Here is a 12,140-nt window from a genome sequence, read left to right on the forward strand (position 1 = left end):
GGTTGATGTGTGATTGTTTTAAATAACACTTGAATTTTAAGTATCAACTTAAAGGGATATTGATTTCAAGACAGGGTTTTAGATAAAAAAAAAAAAGACATTAAATACAGTGGAAGAAAGATACTAGGAAGATGCACTGCACAGCTTTTCAACTTTATTTCTCTTTCATTTGCAGTTAGATGCCCAAATTTTTCTTTGCTGCCTTGTGACAGATTTTTATGCCCAGGAAAAAAAACTACTATAAGTGCACAGTTCATGTTCATTTTCAAGAACTAAATGTGGTATAGCTATTATCATCAAAGCAATTGCTCATTCAGGTGAGGTATGTAATTGTCCATCTAACTTTTTAAAATCAATCTGGTTACAACAGTCTGTTTCTATTTTTGTGTGGAATTTTCAAAATAACTTTTTATGTATGTTTCCCTTCAAGGCTTGCCTGAATTTGCTAGTTTTTGTTTTGTTTTTGTACTGCTTTTGTCATAAATGCCCATTTTAGGAGACTGCTGTTTTAATGAAGTATACCTTCTTTATTTCTTATGAATGATTGTCAGTGGTCTTTCTCCAATAGTACAAATTGATTAGATGACAAAAAAAAGTGACATGTGCCAGAGTTCATCTAAACTGAAAGACTCTCCTGTCTCCTACTTCCTTCCTATACTCTCTGTAATGACTTTTCTTAATATTCTTATGCTTTTTGAAATATGTAAAAGACTATGACTTTGACTTAAATTCACTGCAGTGGGAGGTGTTATAGACAGCTGTTTTGGCTGAATGCTTTGTGTTCTAGAAGATGAAAACTTTGTGTTCTAGAAGATGAGACTCAGACTTTAGGCATGTCTGAAACTGCCTAATTTTGAAACCAACTTTTATATTTGCTGATATACTAAACTGCTTTGTCTGTGGTCTCCTAAAATTCAGGAGAAAACTCTAGATGATCCAAAATGTGCAGGTTTATACAGACATTTCTTGCACACAAAACTGAACAATGGGTTCAGTACAATTGAACACGGGGTAATGGGTATAAATTAAAACACAGGACGCTCCATCTCCATATGAGGAAGAATTTCTTTACTATGAGGGTGACAGAACCCTGGAACAGGCTGCCCAAAGAGGTTGTGGAGTCTCCTTCTCTGGAGATCTTCCAAACCCACCTGGATGTGACCCTGTGCCACATGCTCTAGGTGTTCCTGCTGGAGCAGGGGGCTTGGACTAGATGATCTCTAGAGGTCCCTTCCAACCTCAACCATTCTGTGATTCTGTGTAACTGCATCACAATTACTGAAAAATAATGGTTTAAACATGTAATTGCAAGGTTTTAATGCATTTTCTTTTGAGTGAACCTTACGGTGTGGGCTGTTCATGCGTGAAACACAGTTGTCTTGCGCATGTCCTCAGAGTAGCAGGTGAAATGATGGTGCTTTCTGTACTAATAGAAAAGATAGAAGTTGAAGCAGAATATAATTTAGACCATCTTTCGGGAATTCAAACAATAAAGAGAAACAATCTGTCTTTCTCTGGACATCTTCCTCTGTCTTTCTCTGGACATCTTCCTCTGATCCTTCTTTCTGAGCATATCTTCAAAACCTTGCTAATTTTTACTTGGAGTCTGCAGTGAGACTGGCAAAGAAGGGAGTGACCCTGCAGCCTGCTGCCAGGGTCAGCTCTAACCAGGTCTTTGCAGTACAGTGTCCGGGTTAGTTCCAGTTTGGTGATGCTGATGGACTTGCTCTGCTAAACCCTAAATAGCTACATAGGTAGGATGTTTCCATTTCAAGACAATGTGGTGCTGGTAAATAGCTACAGCACTTGTTTTATGACTTTTTTTGTTCGTTTGTTCCTTTTGGTCTTCCCTTCTGCCTTTCAGCAGAAGGATTAGTGGTGCCTTTCACTAGAGAGGCTTCCTTTGTGGCAGAACTGGCAGGTTCTCATCAATTCCTAGAACAGATGTCCAAGATCCGATGTTGCCTTAAAAGCACCTGCAGAAGGATTCATGAGGCATGGCAGACTTTCCCCTTTCTGACAAAAGACAAGAAGCAGCAGCAACTAACTCTTGACCTAGATTAGTCAGCACATTGGTATATTTTTTATTGGGGGTGGCATTATAAAAGAGGATCATCTAAGATACTGCAGAAGGCTATGAAGAGCCAACTGTAATGAACCTTAACACCTTACATCATTCAGGCATGAAACTAAACTACATGAGAGACAAGCTCAGTGTCTTTTTGAGGAAAAGATGGTGGGATAATACTAATGATAATGTAAGAAAATCTGTCAGAGAAATTACTATCAGTGAGAAAAACAGGCCCTTAGAGTGAACTCAGGCTGTGAGAGTGCTAGACCTCCTGAGACTGTAGAGGCTCAGAGGATCAGTGAAACTGAGAAAAAGAATGGATAAAGTCTCTGACACTGCATAAGGTAGGAGGCAATCTTCCCAACCCCCCCGCCCCAGTGCTGCTTCCATCGGTCCTGCCGCTCGCTCTCCAACTGTGCGGCTGCACATGGAGCATCAGTCACCAAAGGGGGACCCAGGCTCCTCATCTGCCCTCTCGTGGCTTCTGTTGCTGCTCATGCAGCTGGGCCCTCCTTCCCTGTTTCAGGGCAGTGGGGAGTAGAAGCTGCCGGTTCAAGCCCAGCAAACTTTTTCTGAGTCACAGGCTTTGCTCTGCCCTTAATCTTTATAACCTCAATTTGAGAGCTAAAAGTAGCCAGCACAGGGTCCGGCTCTTTAAGAAAGCCTTGGTATTTGGGAGAAAGAAAGGTAAAGGATGAGAAAGAGTGGAGCGAGTGAGTGCTTGTTGAAAGGAGACACCAGGCTGTTTCTCTGCTCCTGGGCTCAGGAGCGAGGCCCTCCGCAGTGCAGCTTGGTTGTGGCCATGGCTCTGCGGCTCCTCCTCTGTCTGTTGTGGGGCTGGTAGTAGGCCCACATGGGCACCCACCACCGTCCCCAGGGTCTGCCAGCCGAGGCTGCGGGAGGTGGATTTTTCTGTCCATAAAAAGAGAAGATTTGGTGGTAGGAAGGGCCAAGAAAAGGAGAAATAAGTGTGTGCATCCTCCCTTGCAAAGCTGTCATGAAAGGAGGTTTGTGCACGAAGACTACAATACAGGAGTTATGTGGATCTGAGGCACTTCATATTTGCAAAATCAGCTACATGTCTGTGTAATTATCAATTAGATAAGAGATTTGCCTGAGAAGAGGCTTTTTCTCAGCTTCTCAAACTCTGTAGTCCTGACAAAAAAGGCCATGTGCCGCACTCTCCTTGCTTCCTCATAACTACAAAGCTCCCATGTACTTCACTGGAAACAGGATCAGTCTCTCGCTGACTTGTAGCAGGAGCAGTGTAGCTGATTGCTTCACTTGGGGATTACATCCCGGCAGCTCTGTCCCCCTCTGCAACCTTGTGTGGCAGGAATGCGCATGAAGGCACTGCAGAGGCAGGGGCTGTGCTGCCCAAAGGCCAGACCAGGCCGGGCAACGTACGGGGAGCCACAGGCCCCACACTGGAAAGTAACAGCCCTCTGTGGGCCAAGGAGTCTTCCCTGCAAGAGCTGCCCCGCGATACTGGTTGAGGAGAGTCAGTCACAGAGAGGACTGCCAGTTTTGACTGCTCTCAGAAGTGGTGTTGCAAAAGATCTGCTTCATTTGAAGAGTGGAAGAAAGAGTTCAGGGTTTATCTACCACATAAGTGAAAATTTGCTTTAATCACTGTAATCTAAACTTACTATTTGTAGTGTTAGATTCTGCAATTGTTTTACATTTTGCCAGTACTTGTTTGCTCAAAATTTCGTTCTCAAACATGGTAATTCGGCAGAAAAGTGATCACAAGCATGACTCAGTATGAGAGAAAGATGTATGCAAATAGGAAGGGGCTCCATTCTGAATGGACTTCAGGGTCTTTAGTCCCTTACAGTGTACAGTGTCAGGGCATACGTACACATTTATGCATTGATGCTTGCTTGTAGTTATTTGTATTTCACACATACTGGAAGCCCCCTGGCAGGTGCTCATGTGAAATTGTCATTTATGCCCGAGAAAGAGCTGTTTACCTAAGAACCTTGTTTGCTAAACGTAACATGGAGTTTGTCTTTCTGCTTGCGCTAACTGCTTTTAGTAGGAGCTCTACTTTAGCAGGAGGCTTTTTCATTTATTTTTGCACGGCATTGGAGTAACAGCTATCAGGGATCTGGGTAAAGGGTCAGGACAACAGGCCAGCTATTTAGCGTGGTTTTTCTGTAAACAAATCAGTGACTTGTTTGAGCAGCATGAGGTAATAGTTCCCTAGTGTATCCTGAATGAATGTGCTACAGATACAGACCAATTTAATTAACTAGTTTTAAACTTTAAACTGAAAAGGAGGTATGAAAAAAAACAACCTAGTGGATTTTGTTTGATAGTTGTGAGTGGAGCCAAGAGGCATGCAGGAATGTTTTGGATCTGGTCCTTTGGAAAGAATGGCTTTCACCTTATCATAAGATAACTGGCTTTGCTTGTACTTTGTTAATGACTTAAGTTTGAACTTCGGTTGCAACAGGTGCTGTCCAGTGGTAAATGCTTAATGGTAGTCATATCAGGAAAGTAAATGCCAATATTTTTCTTGTCACAAAAATCTTAAATTTATTTTAAATTGATTAGGTAGGGTGCCTTTATTGCGCTCACGTTGAGAGGATGAAAAATTAAAGGACTTAACCAGCTTAACCAGGGCTGAGGCAAAAGCCTGGGCTTTGGTCTGGTTCCTCAGTTGCAAGGCCTTTTGCTTTCCCTCATGTCTTCCATTAGTCAGAATTAATGGCACCCACAGCCACGTGGCTCCGGAACATAACCACTGTGTGGGGTGTGCAGACCCACCCAGAATAATTCTGGGAAATAATTTCCAATGGAAAAAGACCTGACAGTGTAGGCTGGGCATTGACTTGTTTTTTAGATTAATCAATAGTACAAAAACCTTAAATGCATATCTTTTTCTTATTTTATCATTTGACTTCTTCAGAAACACTTTCTATGTGTTCATGAAATGCAACCTTTACCGTAGTCCATGCCAGAGGCTTTCCTGCAGAGTTATGTTAACTTCCTTCTGGCTAACTATGGCTTTCCAATTGATATAAACATTTCCTGGTGTATCTGAGTACTTGCTTCTGTGCTGCAATTGCCCTTTGTCAAGGTAAAAGAGGTAGAAGGATTCAATGTTTGTCAGCCAGATCACGTTGTAATTTCAGGGAAATTTAAAATAATGGGCAAACAATTTGGTCATAAGTAATACGAAGTGTTGTATCACTACCTGGAGACTGAATTCTGATATGAGGATGCAGTTCAAAGTAACAACAGTGTAGGCTATCACTATATATGTGACTTACAGTACCTGTTGCAGAACAGGATGATAGCAGACTTGAAAATTAAACCATACAGACAAACTTTGGGAATACGTTCCAGAAATGCCTTGCACAACCCTGGAAAACTGCCTATTTACCATCTGCTTGCTAGTATCTCACACAGCACTGCTTTGTGATGGGCAGTGTGCTTACAGTGAATCTAGGAAAAAAACTTGGCTTGCTGGTGACAGTTTCTTGCAATAGGTACAGCAGTTTTCCAAAAGTTATTTCCATACTTAATACAAAGCTTATAATCTCCAGTTTCTATGGAAATTCATCTTTAGGTAGACAAAGGCTAATTTAAATAGCCACCTAGTTTTCTCCATTAAACGGAGCAGAAGATCACCGAAACAACAGTCCAGCTTCAAACATCTACACTATTTGCTACCTGTGTAATCTGTGAGGTTCTTAGCCTTACACCTTCATCATGAGCTGCTCCATAAAGTATCATAGTGGTAATGTCCATGGGAAACAGGCTGACCAAACGGAAAAAGGACTGAAAACCTGAGACCCACTTTCCACTGCTCTCTTTGACCTTTTGGATGGACAGTGCTTTTCCTGAGCTCTATTCCCATATCTGCAGGGTAGGGATAAAAATAATACGCAGAGCTAAATCGCAGTGTCCAGACTAGATTTGATTTAGGTAAAAACCTAGTCATGCTCTTTTCTATCAATCCTGAAATGACAAAGATATCTGACACTTCACTGTGAAGTTGTGGTACATACAGGGAACTGTGCTGAGAAATCTAATGGCAAAAAAAAAAAAAAAACCCAAAACAACAACAACAACAACAACAAACAGACATTTAACTACTTGCAGAGTTTCACCGCTGTTTAGGAAATCCCTTTTTGTCAAGGTCCAGCCAAATTACCTTGTATACTGGGGTAATTTGATTTTTGTCCAGCAATCAGATTTCTGAAATACATAGGAAGAAACTCTTCCCTCTCTATTCTCCTCTTTGGTGGGCCAAAGAACAAGCTATTGTCAGTTTAGAAATCTTAATTCTGGTTGCACTTGGTAGAAACCGCCACAAAATCTACTGTAGCATCGATTGGCTGTAGAAGGCCATGCAAGGCTTAGGCCATATAACACTCTTAAAGGTTATATTGAAGCACTGTGAAACATGCTACTTAGTCAACTATGTGTTCATGTTAAGAAACACAGAGAAGAGGATGACCTTTCATTGCTCTTTAGGAATGGCCTTGGACAAGTTCTGAAAATGTCTGAAGGCAAAAATTCTGTTTCCTGTTTTTAAACTGGGCTAGGTACTTTCAAGACAGAGCAAGAAATGAACGGCGTGCAATGAACACTGCCTCTCCAGTGCTGAACAGACACTCAGTGTGCTGCCAGGGATGATTTATGCAACCTCCGTGGGGACTGTGTTTCAATGGAGCTTCGGTTGCCAATATTAGCGCTGGCTGCTCTCAGGGTAACTTGGATACTATCTGTGTACACGGGTTTGTTTAGTGCGAGCCTGGCAGGGTGGGTAATGACATGCAGGGGCTGTTTGTTTGTTTAGCTTTCCTTGAGCTTCCAGAAGGTCATCTCTAGCAGTGGCTTTGCTTGTCACAGTTCACGTCACAGCGCTACATTTTTTGGCTTTGGATTTTACTTAAAATCCATTGCTGGCCAGCAAGTGGCCACAAACGAGAAGAAGCAAATGCTTCTAGACTTTATGACCTACTTGGACAGGGTAGAAGGGATCTGTCATTACTTCTCTGTTGCAGACTAAAAATTATTTAGTTTTTCTCCAGAGTCAGCCATTTCTCTGTGAAAAAATCTGGCTTAGGATAGCAGATTTGTCCCAAAGTAAAAATCTTAATGCATTTGAGGAGAGGATTTCCAGCCTTAAGTGGGTAAAAAAAAAAAAAAAAAAAAAAAAAAAAAGAGAGAGAGAGAAAAAAAACTCTATTTTTTTCACTGTATTAGAAGCTGGTACCTTTGGTATTCATTTATGAGTCCAAACATGAATATCTTAGGTCCAATCATTAAAAAAGAGAGTTAGTATATGTGTACCTGGAGGTAGGAACTTAGCAGACCAGTGGATGCAGTGCTACTGTTACTATTCAGAGGGATTCCTGCACGCTCACATTCCAGATTTAGCCTCTCCCCTCATCACACCTCATTAGTTCTCTGGGCATTTCATCACACTGATGCAAAAAGTTGATTCACGGTGTTTGTACTTTCCTTAGAAATACAAAATATTAGTACAGCATATTAATATATGATATTTCAATGTGATATACTGTCTCCTGAGCCTATTGGGTCACAGTGACTCCCACGATGTTCCAGCTCAGCAGTACGATGACCACAGGGCAGTGAAAGGAGAACAACACGAGGCACTCCTATCCTACGGTGACGAACCCAGTGATGATGATGATGATGATGAACAAAACCTATATAGAGCAAATAGCATCTAAACTAGCTGGATTAACTCCACACAATGCTGTGCTTGGTCTGTGAAGCAGCAGAGCCTGGATCTCATGTGGGTTTGTGTCCTGGTAAGTATGGTGCCAGTCCAAGCTTTTGCTTTTGGTTGTTCCATTTGGTACCTACACATTCAGAGAGTTTGACTGGTAACTATTGAATGCCATTTTCTAGCAAATCTATACTCTAAAATGTCTAACTTGAAATAATGGAACACAGGATTAATAGTTGTAGGATATTGCTCCAGGTTTTGAAGAAATCTAAGCAGCTAACTGTAGGGCTTCACTACCCTCTCTTTTCAAATGGGGTGGCTCTTCAGGTGTTTTCAGGGCAGGAATAATGTAACATCATTTGAGAAAATAGTTTAAAATTCAGGGGGCCTGGTCCTTGCCTTTTAAGAAGTTGCTGCCTGACCCACTGGCACTTCTCTTGAGCTGGCTATAGCACAGGTGCAAATTAACACAGTAAAATATTAACTTGGCCTCATTTTGTGGGTGAAGTGCTAAAGAAGGACCTAATCTGACTTCTTCATGTCTATGCCTTTGCCTGGAAGGATTCTGAACCTGACACTAGTGATGTGTGTGTTTTGAAGGTAGTAGATTAATGGCACAAATAATGAATTGCAGCATTTTTATGCCCCATTGAAAATATATCTCTTCGGTTTCAATAGAAAACATCTATCACACTGGAGAATACAACTGAAGGGCATTCATATGTAGTCAGATCCAAGTAAAATTAAATCCGAAGTGGCAACAGCCCAGGATGAAACTTAATGCTAATCATACATAAATAGCTGAGGGACTGTCATATGACAGGCTATAATCAATAAAACGTACCTGCTGTGACTACTGTGCATGCCAGGTGTCCTTAGTGGGCTGCAGAGCTGGCGCCGTTGTATACCTGGCTGCCTCTTGGTTCGGCTCGTGGGTTAAGTGGTGTTATTCAGGATTTATCCTCATGCAGAATTAATTTCTAGGCCTTTCCACCAAAACAGAGAACTGGACTGAGCAAGTGAATAGAACACTCTGTTAAGTAGATGCCATGTGATGTATCTGTAGTTTTGCTAGAATAATCTCTGTGCAGAAGTGCATTTTTGAACAAATTTGTATTTTTCTTAAGAAATTTAAGATCCTTTGTTTAGCCCAATTGATCATCATTAGAACACTCTGAAAAAATGAATTACCAATCTTGGTAAATATTATTTAGGCCTGTTTCTTTTGCATAATGTTGCGTACCCAGAATCATTCCAAGGGACAAATGTATTTATATAAATGTATATGTATTTATAACAACCATATATATATGGTTGGTTTTTTTTCAGAGAGAACCTGTTTGTTGGGTTCTTTATGAACACATCACAAATATCTTAGGAGTTTACTGATGTTTTTGTATACTCTAATTTCTAACTACTCTAGCTCTAATAATATAATTGTATCTAGAACTGAAAATATGGAGTTTTTTATTAAAATATGTAGAAAAATATCAAGTTTGGTCTAAAAAAGATGTGTTTGTGTAAGCTCCAGAGCAAATAGAAGAGCAAGGGTTAAAAGGAAAGACAGGTGTTAATTGATGCAGAACACTAAATGTCTGATATCATTCAGATAAAGAAAAGGAGCTAAACTAAAGATAAAATGTCAAGAAAATGGAGAACAGAATTGCAGCCATAAAAAAATCCTTTTGGGAAAACAGAATTGTGAATTCAAGAATTTTTCTGAAAACTTACAATAGGTGAGACAAATAATGAGGTAAGTTCTGCTGGATGGATCACAGGTTAGTTGGTACTCAGAGGCATGAGGGTGTGAGAATATGAACGAGGCAAAGTAACTCAGGGTGCAGCTAGGTTTGAATCCATTCCTGGGAGTAGAGAAAATCTTCACAAACCAATACAGGAAAGTCTCGTGGGTACTATGGGAGATAGTGCCATGTTCTGTTAGAATATGATATGTTTTTATCCTCTTCTTTCCTGTTCCCAATTTCACCTTGTTTTGTGTGCCAGGTGAAGCTTATTTGAAACAGCACTGATTAAGGTTCTTTAAACCTCCAGCAGCTGCAGGAACCTCTTAGCCCCTCTTGGAAGAGTGCAAATTAGCTTGGAAGGACAGTTTAGTTTGATGTGGTTAGGTTTAGGCAAGAATCTGTTTAGAAGGGGAATGTTTTGGACTTATCTAGCTCAGCATCTAGTTTTTAAAGGTAGGATGTGTTTTTTTTTTTTTTTTTCCCTCCTCATTTTAGGCCATGCGTTAATCTTTCCTCTGCTGTTATGAGGAATACCTCAAAATGCTATCCTCACATCAAGATTCATTCATGACTTCTTTTTCTAACAAATGAAGAAATCTTGAATTGTCTTTCCTCCCTTCCCTTCTCTTAGTAGTCCGTTTTACTTTCTGACTTTCTCACATTACTGTCCTGCTATTCTCTTACTTGTGGTATTTATGTAGTTCTCAGCTGTAAAAGCACTTTTTTTCTGGGCCTTGAATAGTCTGGGAATTGCATTACTTTTCAAGGTGATTTTTCCCCTAGTTACAGCTGTGATTTTTCTGCTACTAAGCATTGAAATCCAAGCTTTTCCCACTATTGTCATTCCATGCATTTTTTTTCCTTTTAAATAAGGAAAAGGATATCCTTTAACCAAATGGTTATTTTTTTTGCCTAAAGTCGCTTGACAGTTACTGATGAAGTCACTGTTGTGATACCCTTGTTTTATCCAAATAGATAATGGAACCATAAGCATTTTGCTATGAAACTGTTAATGCTTGGCCTTAGAAAACTTGCTTCTGAAATTGTAAGGGATCTCACTTTGGTCCTGGAATCCAATTCTCATACAATCCTGAAAGGGGAATACAAATTAGACACTATAATTTACCTTCAAATCTTTTCCCTTTTGTATGATGATTGTTTTAGAACCAAGGTGGTACTTCATATTTTATAATTACCTATATAGGAGATTTGTGATAGGTTCATGCCTCATGATATGTTGATTCATATTTCTGTGCAGTATCAGTAAGAATTAATACAGCTTGATGTGGTTATGTGAACAACACTGATTGTCTTTCAACTTTATGAATACTTCTTTAGTTAGCAAGAGATCTTTTTCTAAAGATTTAGAGGTTCTATTTCATTTGGATAAGCATATAACATTTTAAATCCATTTTTCAGAATGCAATAAGAATGAATTTCTTAGTAAATTTCTCATCTTCTTTCTTTATCAACTGTCACAAGTTATGAAAGAATTATAAAGTGTGCAGGACCTTAAGTCTTACTCAGCCTGCAGATCAGGGTCTCAGATCATTGCATAAACTTATCTTTATTGGTGAGGAAAATTTAGTGTCTGAATTTCTACCCCCCCCACCCCCCTCCACAAAAGACTGTTTTCAATTGCAGGTTTCAAGTAACATATCTAGGTTGGCCTAAATCAAGGACTATTTTTGTACCTTAGATATGTGACAGCCAAATTTTGACTTGGGCCACTCTCTCGCAAAAATAAGCAACATTTGGAGTAAGGGAGGGTTCAAAATAGCCATAGCCTAATTCACTAATTCAAAAAGATGCAGAGAAGGACAGTGCCTTCTATTTTTTTTTTTAAATGATGACAGTGAGATCTTACTTCTCCTTTATATGATGTTACATTGTTTAATCAACCTGCTTTGCATCTTTAAATTTTTTTACCTGGACAACACAGAACGATGAACAATAATCTAGTGGAGCTGTTGGAGATGGGGAGCCTGATTCACGGTGCCTGAAACTGGAGAATAATTAGCATCTTCACCCAGAAAATTAGTCATGATAGAGTTGCCCCTTCTTATTTCAGCATCTCTAAGAGGTGGGACCTTCTCTGCTGGGCTGGTCTGATCTGGCAGTGGCGCCGCTCTGTGCAGCAGGGAAGGATTCCGCAAGGTTCGGGCAAACTGTTTGTTGCCTTGGCCAGCGATAGGGGCCTTCACATCTCACACTGTTTTTATTACGTGCCTTGGGAACTCTTCAAGGCCAGAATAGCAGAGCATGTGAGTATTATTGAAAAGAATAGAAGTATTTCTTGCTCTTTAGCATGAGACAAATTTTCATCAAATTTGCTTCGGAAAATGCTGACCAATTTGAAATATAATTGTGTTCAACTGAGGGTCTGAAAACCATCATTGGAGGTAAATTTTACAAATGACAACATGCTAAATTCACCCTTTAGAGGCAATGACTGGGAGACTTCTGTCTAATGCAGGAAGAAGAAATATAATTTTCAGCACTTTTCTACTAGACTCTAGAACCACAGAATACTGTGGTTAGGTTCCCTGGTAGTTTATTTTTCTTGAGGGGTGGATGTGATGCAGTTGCTTTCACTGCACAGAAAAGTGAG

The sequence above is a fragment of the Tinamus guttatus genome, unplaced genomic scaffold (assembly GCF_059628265.1).
Source record: "Tinamus guttatus ecotype Peru unplaced genomic scaffold, ASM5962826v1 Tinamus_guttatus_pri_ptg000403l, whole genome shotgun sequence".
NCBI classification, from domain to species: Eukaryota; Metazoa; Chordata; class Aves; order Tinamiformes; family Tinamidae; genus Tinamus; species Tinamus guttatus.